This window comes from Bufo bufo, chromosome 3 (assembly GCF_905171765.1).
Source record: "Bufo bufo chromosome 3, aBufBuf1.1, whole genome shotgun sequence".
NCBI lineage: Eukaryota > Metazoa > Chordata > Amphibia > Anura > Bufonidae > Bufo > Bufo bufo.
Genome location: NC_053391.1, coordinates 598,951,888 through 598,962,987, shown reverse-complemented (window position 1 = coordinate 598,962,987; position 11,100 = coordinate 598,951,888).

Here is an 11,100-nt window from a genome sequence, read left to right as displayed (position 1 = left end):
TCTGAAGTAACTTTTCCTCCAGTGTGATTAGGACAGGTTTTGTGTGTACTAATATGACGGCGCCATGTTATGTCCCCTGATCATTGCTTCCTAGACAAAACAAGCCATTATAACTAATGAAAGGTATTTGGGAATAAATTTCTAATAAAGTAATATTTAAGTATTTTCATTTTTTTCATTCCTGGAGAACCCCTTTAAGGAACTGGAAGGAGACACTTGAGTGTTCCCTCAATATCCGGAAGAACCACCTAGCTATATATCATCCATCAAGCCCCTTTATTGTCCCCATATTCAGGGCTTCTGACCCAAGTAGCTTACGTTCCTCCATGATATTATGGATTTCCCATACCCTGTACCCACAATGTTGCTAACTTTCCTTGCTAAACCTCTCTCACTTACCAATACAAGAGCCCAGCATATCTTCCTGTATGAAACACTGTTTCAAGGCAGGAAACTAATCACAAAAAACTAGATGAATGACCACATGCCCACATACATTGATATACATGCACCGTAGTATCCATCACAAATTTCACAAGGTATGTGTCATGGTTCCCCTGTTCGGCGGTGCCTCGATGCGGCAGGGAAAACAACATTATGCTGCAGCCCTCTCAGCTTTGGGCCAATGAAGAAGAACGTCAGAGTAGAAATGGCCTTGCGGTTCACCCGGCGGTCGTTTCACGGTGAACTTTGCTTGTTTGCAATTCGGCGAACATATGGTAATGTCTGCCGGCGCCATACTCTTTTGCATTGTGCAGAACTTTGACCCATGACGCATCCATCAGGTGAGACAGGACAGCCAATTGAGAAGTTTCAGCACATGGACACACCCCCTACCCTATTAATAAACCTGATCTGGCAGCCATTTTACATTCAGTCTTTTGCCAGTGTAGGGAGAGGTTGCTGTGTGGAGCAGGGACAGACTGTCAGAGAGTATAGAGACACCAATCGCTAGCTAATAGAGCCACAAAAGTCCTTTTAAGGACTGGTATAGGTGTGCTATTGATAGGTGTGACTTACTGAGGGGTGTAATATACTTATAATATACTTTCTAACATAGAAAGTATATTATAGTGCATTTGTATTGTGCAGCAGTTGTGTGCGGTTCTGCTGCGATACTGTAGCTATACATAGAGACAAACGCTATTGGAATAACTAATTGGAACTGGTGTGATATACCAGTAGTGATGGACAAACATCGGCCGGTAAGGTTCGCGAACGCGATCGCGTGAACGCGATTAAATGTTCGCGAACTGCAAGTTTGCGGCGGGCCCCATTCACTTTAAAGGCAGGCAAACCTGGAATACCTTCAGGTCATATTTGCAGCCACCAAATACTTACTAGAAGTGCACAAATAGTCCCACAACATGGACAGTGACATACCAGATGTATTATTAGAATTTGCAATCTCCATTCATTATTTTTTTTTATGCGAAATATCGGCAATGTAATTTTCGCCTATGCGCATGCGCAAAATAGGCACGGCCTACTACAGCAGCTGGGTTTCCACCAGACCGAAGTTGGATGCGATCAGAAAAGATGGTTGGCAACAATTTTTGTGACGTTGAGGAAGAATTTCTGATCACTGTAAGTAGTTTAACATTAAAGCAGTGTATTTGATTACATTTCACATGCATGTTATAACAATCGCTATATATGCAAATCGAGTGTTTAAAAAAAGCGCCATTGCGAAAATACCTAATGATGCGATTTCTTTTTTCATGATACACACAACTTCACATTTTATAAGATCTCATGAGATATTAGTGATTAACATAGTAACATAGTACATAAGGCCAAAAAAAGACATTTGTCCATACAATTCGGCCTGTCATCCTGCAAGTTGATCCAGAGGAAGGCAAAAAAAAAACTGTGAGGTAGAAGCCAATTTTCCCCACTTTAGGGGAATAAAAAATTCCTTCCCGACTCCAATCAGGCAATCAGAATAACTCCCTGGATCAATGACCCCTCTCTAGTAGCTATAGCCTGTAATATTATTACACTCTTGAATTCCTTTATTGTACTCACCATCACCACCTCCTCAGGCAGAGAGTTCCATAGTCTCACTGCTCTTACCGTAAGAATCCTCTTCTATGTTTGTGTACAAACCTTCTTTCCTCCAGACGCAGAGGATGTCCCCTCGTCACAGTCACAGTCCTGGGGGATAAATAGATGATGGGAATGATATCTGTACTGACCCCTGATATATTTATACATAGTAATTAGATCTCCCCTCAGTCGTCTTTTTTCTAAAGTGAATAACCCTAATTTTAATAATCTTTCAGGGTACTGTAGTTGCCCCATTCCAGTTATTACTTTAGTTGCCCTCCTCTGGACCCTCTCCAGCTCTGCTATGTCTGCCTTGTTTACAGGAGCCCAGAACTGTACACAGTACTCCATGTGTGGTCTGACTAGCGATTTGTAAAGTGGTAGGACTATGTTCTTATCACGGGCATCTATGCCCCTTTTGATGCAACCCATTATCTTATTGGCCTTAGCAGAAGCTGCCTGACACTGGTTTTTGCAGCTTAGTTTGCTGTTTATTAAAATTCCTAGATCCTTTTCCATGTCAGTGTTACCGAGTGTTTTATCATTTAGTATGTACGGGTGACTTGCATTATTCCTTCCCATGTGCATAACTTTACATTTGTCAGTGTTAAACCTCATCTGCCACTTCTCTGCCCAAGCCTCCAATCTATCCAGATCGCTCTGTAGTAGTATACTGTCCTCTTCAGTGTTAATTACTTTACACAGTTTAGTGTCATCTGCGAAAATTGATATTTTACTATGCAAGCCTTCTACAAGATCATTAATAAATATATTGAAGAGAATAGGGCCCAATACTGAACCCTGATGTACCCCACTAGTGACAGTGACCCAATCTGAGTGTGTACCATTAATATCCACCCTCTGTTTTCTATCCCTCAGCCAGTTACTTACCCACATACAGACATTTTCTCCCAATCCGAGCATTCTCATTTTATATACTAACCTTTTATGTGCTACAGTGTCAAATGCTTTGGAGAAGTCCAGATATACGACATCCATTGATTCGCTGCTGTCAAGTCTAGAACTTACCTCCTCATAGAAACTGATTAAACTAGTTTGGCATGACCGATCCCTCATGAAGCCATACTGATATAGCGTTATTTGCTTATTTCCGTTGAGATGCTCTAAGATAGCATCTCTTAGAAAACCTTCAAACAGTTTACCCACAACAGATGTTAAACTTACCGGCCTATAGTTTCCAGGCTTTGTCAGTATAGCATCCGCAAATATCAGAAATAAGGGTCTGGCTATGACATTACTTAATTCCCTTAGGATACGGGGGTGTATGCCATCCGGTCTTGGCGATTTGTCTATTTTAATCTTTTTAAGTCGCTGATGTACTTCTTCCTGGGTCAGACAGGACACTTTTAATGGGGAATTTATTTTTACATTCTGCATGTCATCTGACAGTTTATTTTCCTCAGTGGATACATTGGAGAAAAAAATATTCAGCTTTCTCCTCGTCACTCTCTGCGACTCCCCCCTCATTACTCTTTAAAGGGCTGACACCTTCAGATTTATACTTTTTAACATTTATTTAATTGAAGAACATTTTAGGGTTAGTTTTACTCTCTTGGCAATTAATCTCTCGGTCTCTAGTTTGGCCGCTTTTATTTGTTTTTTACATGTTCTATTTTTTTCCTTATAGTTTTTCCGTGCTACCCTCCTGTTTTAGTGATTGATATGCTTTCTTTTTGTCATTTAGTGCTTTCTTTACAGTTCTATTTATCCACATTGGTTTCTTTTTGTTCCTTAACCTTTTATTCCCATACGGTATGTACCTCTCACAATGAGATTTTGGGATGCTTTTAAAGATATCCCATTTTGTGGCTGTATTTTTATTTTTAAGGACTTTGTCCCAGTTAGTTAGGCCTATGGCCTATCTTAGTTGGCTAAATTTAGCTTTTTTGAAGTTTGGTATTTTTGTTCCTCCCTGTAGAAACGCTCTTTTGAATGATAATTGGAAGGTTATTACTTTATGGTCACTATTTCCCAGGTGTTGCTCTGTCAGGCCTATTGGTTAATACTAAGTCCAGTATGGCTGTCCCTCTAGTCGGGTCCTGAACCAGTTGGGAGAGGTAATTGTCTTTTGTTATTGCCAAGAACCTGTTTCCTTTATGAGATATCCAAGTTTCAGTTTCCCAGTCTATATCTGGGTAGTTGAAGTCCCCCATAATAACCACCTCATTATGATTTGCCGCCTTGTCTATCTCGTTTAGTAGTAGATTTTCTGTGGACTCTGGTATATTAGGTGGTTTATAGTAAACTATTAGTAATTTATTATTGTTTTTAGCTCCATGTATCTCTACCCACAGTGACTCCACATGTTCATATCCCTCACTTATATCTTCACGGAGTGTGGGCTTTAGACAGGACTTTACATATAGGCAGACCCCCACCCCCCTCTCCGGTTTTGACGATTCTTTCTAAACAAACTGTAAACTTGTACATTAACTGCGCAGTCATACAGATGTAGCAGGGTTAGCACTCCAGCTCTTAACTCAAATTTCTTAACTCATCGCGTTATCTTGAGACAAAAGCAATTGAAAAGCAATTGAAGGTGTTTGCTTAGATTAGATAACACAACTCAGAAATCTCAGAAAACAGGAGTGTTAACTCTACTCCATCCGTAGCTATCGTCCAGCCATGTTTCTGTTATTCCCACTATGTCATAGTTCTCCTCACACATCACTAATTCCAGTTCCCCAGTTTTATTAGTCAGGCTTCTGGCATTAGTATACATACATTTGAGAGGTTTATGTATATTGTTTACCCTACATCTTTCCTTCTGAACTGTTCTAGTCCCTCCTTCCATTCCTCCCCCAGTCGCACTACCTTGCCCCCGGTCTCTATCTGCTCTATCTTCCCCTCCTATAATGTAATTTCCCTCCCCCAGTCCCTAGTTTAAACACTCCTCCAACCTTCTAGCCATCTTTCTCCCCAACACAGCTGCCCCTTCCCCATTGAGGAGCAGCCCGTCCCTACGATAGAGCCTGTAGCCGATTGGTGCACTAAGTATTGTTGTGAGAACTTGCCACTCCAGTACAGGCCCCAAAAATTTGCCAATAGGCATTCACCTGACAGCACACAACTTTGTAGGATTCTGTGGCTGGAGGTACATTAGGCGATCACAGGATAAAACTGTAACTGTCGGCCAGTTCAGGCCCCCAAAATTTGCCAATAGGCATTACCTGACAGCAAAGAACTTTGGATTCTGTGGCTGGAGGTACATTAGGCGGTCACAGGATTGAAATTTAACTGTCGGCCAGTACAGGACCCAAAAATTAGCCAATATGCTTTCACCTGACAGCAAAGAACTTTGGATTCTGTGGCTGGAGGTACATTAGGCGGTCACAGGATAAATAGGTAACTGTAGGCCAGTACAGGCCCCAAAAATTAGCCAATAGCCATTCATCTGACAGCAAAGAACTTTGGATTCTGTTCCTGGAGGTACATTAGGCGGTCACAGGATAAATATGTAACTGTCGGCCAGTACAGGCCCCAAAAATAAACCAATAGGCGTTCACCTGACAGCAAAGAACTTTGGATTCTGTGGCTGGAGGTGCATTAGGCGGTCACAGGATAAATTTGTAACTGTCGGCCAGTACAGGCCCTAATAATTAGGCATTCAACTGACATAAAAGGCCTTTTATGCCGCTGTATTTACCTAAGACAGGGACCATGATTTGTTCTGGGTGGTGGCGGATATTTGTGGGCTGTCATGAGGAAATTCAATCAAACATAGTCGACTCGTCACATGTGTTAAATTCCTCCGAGATCCATGCCTCATTCATTTTTAGAAATGTGAGGTAGTCCACACTGTCGTTAGCTAGGTGAGTGCACTTATCGGTCACGATCCCCCCTGCTCGCTGAACGTCCTTTTGGACAGGACACTGGACGAGGGGCAAGCCAACAGTTCCATGAAAAATTGTGCCAGCTCTAGCCACAGGTCAAGCCTGCACACCCAGTAGTCCAGGGGTTCATCGCTTCTCAGAGCGCCCACATCGGCCGTTAACCCGATGTAGTCGGACACCTGTCAGTCTAGGCGTTCCCTGAGGCTGGATCCAGAAAACGGCTGTCGATGGGTTGGCTGCAAGAATGATCTCATATCCGAAGTGACCAACACATCTTCAAACCGCCCTCTTCTTCCATGCGCTGTTGGATTGGTACCTGTTTCTCTGTGAGTGGAAATTCCTCTGCCAGCGCCCGCAGAAGCATAATGCAGCATTTCTCGAAGCAAGGCCTGGAAGTGCTGCATTCTGACAGTCCTCTGTGATGGTGGTAACATTTCCGCCATTTTGTGTTTGTACCGGGGGTCTAAGTACGTTGCCACCCAGTACTGGTCCTTGCCCTTTATGCTTTTTATACGGGGGTCCCTCTTCATATACTGGAGCATGAAGGCCCCCATTTGTACTAAACTGGAAGCGGTGGAGTGGCCTGGCTCCTGCTCATCATCCAGAATAATGTCATCCTCGTTCTCCTCCCCCATCCACGGACAACACCAGGGATCCCAGAAACATTTAAAGCACTCCGCCCCGGCACCATCCTCCTCTGACTCCTCTTCAGACTCCTGTTGTTGACTTGTCTCAGATGGAGTAGCCCCCCTGGGAATTCATCCAGCATTGCGACTTCCTCATCTTTCTGCTCCTGCTCCTCGACGGCTTGATCAATGACGCGACGCAATGCAGGCTCCAGAAAGAAGGCGTAAGGTACGATGTCACTGATGGCTCCCTGGCTGCGACTGACCAGTTTGGTGATCTCATCAAGTGGCCGCAGAAGTCTGCATGCGTTGCGCATGAGCAGCCACTGGAGCGGTGAAAAAAGAACAAGCTCCCCAAAACCTTTCCTGCCGCAGAGTTCGTACAGGTAGTAATTAACTGCACGTTTCTGCTGAAGCAGCCTATCAAGAATATACAAGGTGGAGTTCCATCGCGTCGGGCAGTCACAAATTAGTCGTCTGACGGGCAGGTGGTGTCACCGCTGAATGTCAGCAAAGCGAGCCATGGCCGTGTAAGATCTTCTAAAATGGCCAGAAATTTTCCTGGCCTGCCGCAAGACGTCCTGGACCCCGGGGGTGTTAGGCAACGAATTGCTGCATGACTAAGTTCAGGACGTGTGCCATGCAAGGCACGTGTGTCATTTTGCCCTGTTTCAGCACGCTCAGCAGATTGGCACCATTGTTGCACACCACTTTACCAACTGTCAAATTGAGCGGGGTTAGCCACTGATCTGCCTGTGACCGCAAAGCTGAAAGGAGTGCAGGACCGGTGTGGCTCTTGGCTTCCAGGCACAACAGACGCAGCACAGCATGGCAACGTCTCACCTGGCACGTCGAATATGTTCTGGGGATCTTGGCGGGAGCACGAAAGAGACAGTAGCAGTGGAAAAGGAGGAGTCAGCAGAGGAGGAGAGGGAGCATGGAGTAAGTGGAGAAGAAGAAGAGGCAGGCCTGCATGCAATCCGTGGCGGTAACACCAAATCTACACGGGTGCCATGGGTTGCATGCTTGACGGCCGTCAGAAGGTTCACCCAGTGGGCAGTTAAAGTTATGTACTTTCCCTGCCCGTGTTTGCTAGACCACGTGTCTGTGGTCAGATGTATCTTGGAAGGCCGGTGAGCGCTGGGAGTGTGGCTTTGTGGGTTCTGATGGTGTTGCTCCAACTGGGCTCGGTGATGGGAGGCCAGGTGCCTTCTTATGGCGGTAGTCCCTAGGTGAGTGTTGGGCATACCGCGACTTATGCATTGACAGCACAGGCTGCAGATGGCAACACTATTGTCAGCAGCGGAAACATTTAAAAAATCCCACACTGCGGAGCCATGTGCCGGCGTCCTGGGAGCACCAGATGTGACCGTGCATGGTGGATGTTTCGTTCCAGATACATTAGCAGTCTGATTTTTGCCTCCTGTGCACTATAAGTTCTGCCTGCTTCTCCTCCTTCTCCTCCCTATCTGCTGCTCCATCTCTCCCTCTGAACTCCCCTCCTCTTCCTCTCTTGTGGGCACCCACGTGACGTCCATCGACACGTCATTATCGCATTCGTCACCTTCACAACCACTGACATTAGAGATCTCGGAGTAGGCAGCAACAGCGGGGACCACAATCCTTGGGCTGATCTGGGTACTGTCGTCAGACTGCTGGGTGGCGACCGTTGATACCTCCTCTTCCTGAGCCGATGCCAAGAATGGCTGCGCATCCGTAAGGTTTTGGAATGTATGGGAAAATAATTCCTTTGACTCGGGCGGAGGGGATATAGTGGTGGTGGTGGTGTACTTGGGGGTGAACACAGCAGAGAGTGAAGAAAATTACCTGAACCTACCACCGAGACCCCCACTAGTCATGTTATAATTGACAATACAGATCCCAAGAAAGGGGGCCTTGTACCTTTTTTAAATCCTGCGACATCACCGAGAAAAGTAGGTGAATCAAACCCTCCATTTTCCCACTCTTCTTTTTCCCACCCTTCTTTTTTAGGGGTAGCAAGGAGCACAGGTGCCATTCCAAAAAAACACCAACAAATAACCAAATACTTCAGACCAACACCAATAAAAAGAAAATTAGACGGAGAGGTAAGAGAGGAGGAGTCCAAAAAAGGAAAATTAAAGTAACCAAAAAGAAGAACTCTACACCGCTCCTAAACACAACCATCAAAATATTCAATTTATCCACATACCAACTGAATAAGCAAGAGACCGGCCTACTGCAAAAAGGTCTTTCCTTTTGTCCACACAATAAGGTTAACCCCTTTGAGCTTTTTATCGATATCCAGAAGTTCAGAAGGATTCTAACAATAAAAAGACACTTCTCAAGGGAAAACCCCATACTACAGAAGCATGACACCAATTCAACAGACCAGGAGTACAGACATATCGATGTACGCCCGAAATCCAATTTTTTCCCATCATATAGTCAAGGGCACTGCATACCCACTTTTTTTTATTTGATTTCAGCTGACCTTAAGATTTTAACCAAAAAATCTGTTATTCATAATTATAATGGTAATTTGACAAAAACAACCGAGATATAGTTATCCGCCCTGCCGACAAGGGGGGGCAATAGTCATCCAGAATTACACTGAGTACGAAAACGAGGCCCAAAGGATTCTAAGCGATACCGAATATTATTCAAAAATATACCATAACCCCTTCATAAATGTAAATACCAGTCTAACCAACCTAGTGAAAGAGGCTCATAGTAAGGGTTACATAAATAAAAAATAAAAAAACTTCCTTCTACCAAAAATTCCGTGCAACCCCTATTTCTATCACCTTCCAAAAATTCATAAGAATAAAGATAACCCCCCAGGCAGGCCCATCGTCTCCAATACCAAATGTGCGACAAGCAATCTATCCCAATATATGGATCTTCATTTACAGCCATATGTCAAAAATCTGCCCACGTATCTACATGACTCCAGTCAGCTCATCCGGGAATTAAAAATTATAAACTGGGAAGAATCATATGCTTTTCTCACTTTAGATGTCAAGTCACTATATACAAACATTAAACACGAACTAGGCCTCCGGTGCATCCAATCAGTGCTGGAAAGGGACAACAGCTTAAAATCATCCCAAGTTTCTTCTTTTTTACTACAAAGCTTACAGTTTATATTAGAGAACAACTATTTCATATATAATGGAAACATCTACCACCAGTGTAAGGGGACCGCTATGGGGACACGAGTAGCGCCGTCTTTCGCTAATTTATTTATGGGGGAGTTCGAAGAACTACACATAACCAAGCACTCAACCTATAAAAACAAAATCATTTTTTTCAGGAGATATATCGATGATATATTCATTATATGGGATGGGGACGAACTCTCTGCCAAAACCTTTTGCCAATACCTTAACGAAACAGATTGGGGCATTACTTTCACTCTCAACTTTAATAAAACGGAAATCGAATTCTTAGATATTATCATCCAGAGTCACAATAGCACCATATCCACCAAAACATACTTCAAACCGGTAGATAGCAACAGTTATATCCATTATTCCAGTTTTCACCATAAAAAGTGTCTACAAAACATACCATACAGCCAATTTAAACGAATAAGACGCAACTGCAAATACAAAGAAGACTTCATACAACAAACAGACACCATTCGTAAACGATTTTCGGCAAAAAAATATCCAGCTAAACTGATAAAAAACACTTTGAAAAAAAGCTCCATTGTGTCCCAGGAGGAGTGTCTAACAAAAACCTCCAAAAAACAAGAAAAACAAGATCGTCTTAATTTTATCACCCAGTACAGCACGTCAAATGGGCATATTAAGAATGTTCTAGCCAAACACTGACATATATTACTCCAAGATCCATACCTCTCAAAACACCTAGCGCATAAACCAATCATTACATATAGACGAGCCCCTACGATAAAAAGCATCTTGGCCCTCAGCAAACCTAGACAACACAATGAACCACAAAACAAATCTAGTAAAATTACGGCACAGAATGTGGGCAGCTATAAATGCTGGTCTAGGCGATGCCTATGCTGTAAAACAATTACCCACAATCAAACCACATTCATGTCAAACCGTAATAAAACATCCTTCCCCATAAAACAATACATGACGTGTCAGTCTTCCTACGTCATATATTTAATTGAGTGCAGTTGCGGCCTGCAGTATGTGGGGCGCACGACACAGGAGCTACACTGTCGACTGAATCAACATAGACACAATATACAACGCTTATATCAGAAACACGGTCTGTCAAGACACTGTGCGACAACCACAGAAAAACAAAAACACCCAATAAAAATCACTCCTATAGAACATATACCTGAAAACCCATTTAATCGGTTTGATATCTTACAAAAACGGGAGGTCTTCTGGATATACCAACTTGATACGCTAACACCCCATGAACTGAGTGAAGCAGTACTCTAATCAAATAGCATATGCCACTGCCTATGCCTTATATAATTTTATACATGATATATTCTTTTTATGATAGTATTTTTATCTATATTCTATTTGCCTGTTATGTCATTTTCCTTTTATTGTGTGCATTTTATATTTTCTTACCATTCATTTATTATCCCTTCC